This window comes from Dicentrarchus labrax, unplaced genomic scaffold (genome assembly GCF_905237075.1).
Source record: "Dicentrarchus labrax unplaced genomic scaffold, dlabrax2021, whole genome shotgun sequence".
Lineage (NCBI taxonomy): Eukaryota > Metazoa > Chordata > Actinopteri > Moronidae > Dicentrarchus > Dicentrarchus labrax.
Window position 1 is genome coordinate 2,700,515 of NW_026136718.1, and position 6,168 is coordinate 2,706,682.

Below are 6,168 nucleotides of genomic sequence, written 5' to 3' on the forward strand. Positions count from 1 at the left end.
ACCACGTGTTACGTTTTCTACCGCTCTACCTCCTGAACCGCAGCCATACCTTGTGTAAATGTGTGTAAATAAAGTTGCAAATAAGGAGTTATTTTGGGTATCTAGAGTCATTTTCTACAAGAGTGAATATTTTCTTGGTATTATGATTGAAATTAGGTCCTGCTGACTGAACAAAGAGATGCAAAAGGACACAAAGATGTAAATTACTATAAAGTGAGACAAAATGACCACAAAGCAATGCTTAACGTCCACAAAGTGACATCAAATTACCACAAAGCGACACTAAACGGCCCCAGAGAAGAACAAAAACAAAAGGTTTGGGTGTCTTGCTCCTATTGTGGCGGCACTGATTCCCCAAGTCTCAACTCAAAGAAAAGGAGCCTGAGAAGCAGTTCCCAGCCGCATAATAAAAATAAAAAAACCCACTCAGACTTTATTTTAACAATGAAAAAATGTACTCTTCAATGATTAAATAAATAAAATAATGAGTTAATAATAATAATTGTAAATAAATAGATAGGTGGTTTAATAAAAACAAAACCATAAACAAACAAGTAAGCCTGAAGGCAGCAGGTGATTGGGTGGCAAAGAATTCTTGCACACATTACACCAGACCGCCCTGGTACAGGCACTAATGGCACAACATTCTCTCTGGGTTTAGTGACAAATTGCAAACACTTCATGGCAACAAAAGAGACAGCAAAGAGGCTGACTATGTCTCATAGTTCAACTCTGAATAGAGATCAGAATGGCCCTGGGTGAGCAGTTCCCAATCTCTCTTATAGGCGTTGTCACACCCGGATTGGCCAAGAGGGGATCCACCAAGCTGCTCTCCATCATTGTTGATGAGTCAGTCCCCACCCCCTATGCAACAGATGAACTAAAAGAACCTCTAATCAACCTAGAGGAACGTTTCCAATTGATACAAAATGAAATGAAAAACCGAATAGCAGAATGAATGAATGGATAAATAAATGAGGGGAACTGTTACACTATGTAGGATCATAATCGTCTTATAATCCACACTTTAACCTCGTTTTCAATACGAACAAGACTGTAAAAAACATGTATCTAAAGCCCTTTTCCTCATTGGCCATGCATGTGAAAGGAAGCAGCGGAGCTCAGTACATCTTATGTCCTGTATATATACTATTCATATGCCATCTCCTGCACTTGAAGATTGCACACATTGTGAGACAAGGCTGAGTGAATATTGACCAATAAAAGGCTTGTCAATAGACAGGAGGTGGAGTGTTGTTTGGCCGTGCAGCAGCAGCGCTCCTCAATTAGTGCTTTATTCACAAATGCTCAACCAGCAACCGGATGCTTTGTTCAAACGATGGAAGAGAAAACTGCAACGAGAGAGAGAGAGAGTAGGGGCAATAAAGCTCATTCCAATCTGACATTTGAGAGAGAGAGAGAAACAGATTGGCAGGAAGAGGACGAGAGAGAGAAATGAACAGAAAGAGAATAAAAACACACAAAGGGGATGATGCTAAAAGTACAAGACTGATTCTTCCAAGGACAAAAATGTCAAACATGATTCTGGTAGCCATAATTTATATTTCAAAGGTTTCTGAGAGGAGATGCTTAAAATGTTCAGTAAATGTCACTCTGAACGCTGAACTAATCAATACATGTATATTAACAATGAATGAAATGTCAGTGCATAATGTGAAAGGTGTTGCTCGTAGTGAAGAACCCACTGGGAATTATTATCACCCAACTCTGCAGCCCGCCTCAACTCCCCTGAGCCTTTTAGCATCTTTCAGCTCATCCTTCCCCTCATCTGTGTGTTTAGTCTTTGTGTTCCCTTGTTTCTGTCAGTTCACCCTGGAGTTACATCTGTTTACCTACCTGCGCCATCACTTGTCTGTAAGCAGAACTCATATTAAATCACTGAAATACTCACATGCAATATAATATAAGATCAGTTTATCAGATGCATGCCATGTATGAAGGCATACAGAATACACTATTCTGTTTTCCTATAATTTGTATATCTGCTAACACCTATGTAATCAATAGTCTGCCTGTAAACCTGAGTACTACATGATATTAGAATACAGACACTCCATCTGAGTAGAGTTAAAAAATCATAGAGAGAAAATCGGCTGGGAAGTCTAACATTAACCACGGACCTCGAGTTCAAGCTGTGCCAGCAGCACAAGGCGCAAACATCTAACCTAGCACGGCTTTATGATGTCGAGTCTGCAACGCGGTGTAGCTTCGTGATTCACTCATCGAGAGCCTTTCAGAATGTTCCGATGTTGCTGACTGGTGTATTTTGTCCTTAAAGGGATACAAAACGGTGTGTGTCTCCACTTCTAAGATGAACTTCTTGTCGTCGTTGGTGTTAAATCTCCTGTCCTAGCTCAGACTTCTGGTCTGGTGCCACAATGTTGATTTGATCTGGAGCCTGCACAAGGTATTTTATTTTGAAAACTGACCAAATTCTTTATGCCGTTTATGTGTCTGACTTTCTGCCAGTGCGATCTGGAGAGACGCTTCCATGCTAACTTATCCAAAAAGTGGCGAAATGACCCAATACGAGGTGACGAAGGCTCTGTGACACAGAACGTAGGGCACCACCCCAGGCCATGTACCGGGTTTTTAGGGAGTCCCCATGTGTGAAGGAATGAAGGGAAGGAAACATAAGTTCCAGAAAAGAAATAAGTAAACGATAATAAAGATAATAAATAAGGATAATAAAAAGTAATAAAAATCTTAGCAATAATGGGAGATTCCCTGCAAAATTCCCACTAGACTTTTAATGTGAAACATCTGCAGGAACATGTGCACACAACTACCTTTCTGTTGTGGCTCATTTAATTTGATCTTTTTCCATGATTGTTCTTTTTTTATATATGTGTTTATTATACAATAACACAAAATAGCCCTTGTTGTATAATATATTCTGCTGTGACTGTCCACTAATGTGTGTCCTGGCTCGCTGAAATGGAGAGAAAGGGAGCACGGAGACAAACCGTGTTCCTTCTTCCATCCAATTATAAACCTGTGAGGTATTTAGAGTTAAATCTGTCATCATCTCAGTCCTGCTGAGCTCAATGTTTAACAATAACCCCCAGCTCTCTCTCTCTCACACACACACACACACACACACACACACACACACACACAACCGCAAAATCAATATTCCATCTACATCTCAGCCATCAGCCTCTGAGCTCGGCTCATCAGAATGCTCAATAGGTCAAAAATGACATTTAAAAGGCGGCAAACGCACACACACACACACACACACACACACACACACACACACACACACACACAACACAAACACACACACACACACACACACACACACACACACACACCTGATACGAACCAGCGACTTCTGACTGACAGGCACAAATGACCGGGTTTGGAGCTGGAGCCAGTGATGACGGACAAGTGTGTGTGTGTGTGTGTGTGTGTGTGTGTGTGTGTATGTGTAGACAATCAAACAAATGCATTGTTAAAAAAAAAAAGCCACATGACCCTGTTGGCTCTGTCAGTTAGTGTATAACACACACACACGCACACACACACAGTAACACACACATCTGTTATTACTCTACGCTCAGTCAGAAAATCCATCTTAATTAGACCTCTGATGCAAATTTATTTCCAGCGGACAGGTTCATAAACACAAACAGTGACATCAGCTCACAGACACGTGACGGGCTTCAGAAACAGCAGCGTGTTACCTCATGATGAGACGGATAACGGACGGAGTGTTTATGCCCCCCTGAGCTGTTATATCAGATGAATTGACTTTTCCTAAGCCCCGCCCCTTTTTGCCATGTGCTCCAATAACAGTTGAGCAAGCTTCGGTCAAAACTCGGTCAACTTCCTTCTTTCGGCTAATCTATGTTGAAAAGACAACCACATTTTAAATGAATAGCCTGGGCTTTTATTTGGGACAGGCCTCTATATGGGGCAGGCTTTTAATTCCTTTTGCACAAAACTCTGGCTCAGCAAAAATGGGAAATACAATCAAATTGTGTATTTGTACCAGTATGCATATTAATTGTGTAACATATCACACTGAATACCATTTCCATTACATATACTCAGGTGTGGGTGACCTGGTGAGCTTTAAAAGGTTTAATTGAGACTTGTGTTTATTTGTCGTAACACATTGCCACAGCAGGCTACTAAAGGGGACCTGCGTCTCATTGAGACTCTGCCTTTAAGTTTTACAGTGGACAAATCTTAAGTTAGGTAGGTAAAATTACCGGTTTTGTCAATGGAGTCTGGATTTTTCTGAGAGGCTGCTGCTCCAGTGTGACATCCAGTGGCAAGTGAATTTCATAAATATAACCTTTAAAGTTGCAAATGTGAAGTTAAGACTTGATGTGCATTAGATTTGAGACCGGTAACCATATAAATAAACAATAAAATAAGACAGTCACTGACTGGTTTGAATATTTAACCACTAGGAAAGGACTCGGTCTCAAATAATGCAAACATTTTGACAGTTTTGACAGGAACATTTTAGTTGCTGTGTCATATTAATGTTCATGCAATACAAACATTCATTTGCAACATTATAATAAGCCATCCAATCCAATCCAACTTTATTTGTTAAGCACTTTAAAACAACCAAAGTTGACCAAAGTGCTGTACAGAAGAATAAATAAGACATCGTAAATAAAAGACATAACAGCTCACATAAGGCGCAAAATTACATATAACATACAATAAATGAAAAGACATAAAACATGAGTAAAAATAATAACCACGCAATAAAAGCAATCACAATAAGAAATTAAATCAAGTAAATAAAGTCGACATCTTGCTAGGTGTCAAAGGCCACAGAGAAGAGATGGGTTTTAAGACGGGATTTAAAAACAGACAGAGAGGAAGCCTGTTTAACGTGCAGAGGCAGATCATTCCATAATTTAGGAGTTGACACAGCAAACGCACGGTCCCATCTTAAAATAGGGAGCGGCTACACACCTGCAAACAGTCATTCCCCACTGCAGTAGGAAGGCATTAATGACATCAGTTCTCCATGTGACAGCCTCCAAAACACATGTATGGAGCTGAATAGACCATACTACCACCAGTACACACAGAGTGGGCACAGCCACTATAAAAAAAATAGAATGTAAAAATCTCTGTATGTTAAATAACAATAATCACATTTCTCTGTCAGATCAACATTCATTAACATATCTCATAGGCTCCAAGTATGCACTGAACGCATGAGCCTCAATAAACCTCAACAAACATGTAAATGGCCATAAACAGGAGGTGACATTTCTAAATGACCCTGAGAGTCTTTGTACACATCTCCATGTATCCTGTCTCGAGCAAAGGGAAAATAAATATATATATATATACAGAAAAATATATTCAGGGAAAAAAAATCCATATAAAAGATCACAGGAAGTAATTCATCATTCAGTCCCTTCGGCGCCAGCGTTTGAAGAGTGTGGATCCAGTTAGCCTCCTGCTGTTTGAGTAGTTTGTCATGATCACCGCCCCTCGGTGGTAGGGTGACCTGTTCGATACCAGAAACGTAATGAGGACACATCGTGGCGAGGATCATTGAAATGCACTGCCATGGGATCGTTTCTGCGTAATGCTCCGAGAACTTTTTATTTTTTACTTTAGACTCATCAAATGACTTAACTTGGACTTGACTTATCCACGGAGAGGAGCTCACACTGTCCGAACTACAGCCCCAACGTCAGGGCGTCCTGGGAGCTTGTGTCCCAAAATAATATACATATTCATTTTCATGTTTTCCGATTCAATTATAACTTTTAAAACCTCTGCAGTGGATTACCAAACAGTAGATGTTTGGCAGTAGTAAAAGCTGACTGTGATGATTACTGAACTCAAGTCTCTGCAGAGCCGTAGTCAAAGGCTGTGAAAGTCCGAGCTCAGAGGGCAGGAAGCCACATTTGCCCTTGGTAGACCGCAGCGGCTCCAGCAACCCACCGAGCCCCGAGGATTTGCATACATTTCCCTCGCTGCATACGTTTCTTCTCACCGTTGCTTTGCCTGGAGCTCTCTTGGGAAATCTGCAGGAAGCACAAGGCTACACGAGTCCAAGAGCCTGAGCTAAGAATAACAATCGCTCCAAGTTTATTCCATGAATAACAATAATTCCTACTGTATGAAATATTTTCAACGACATACTGCCTCAAAAAA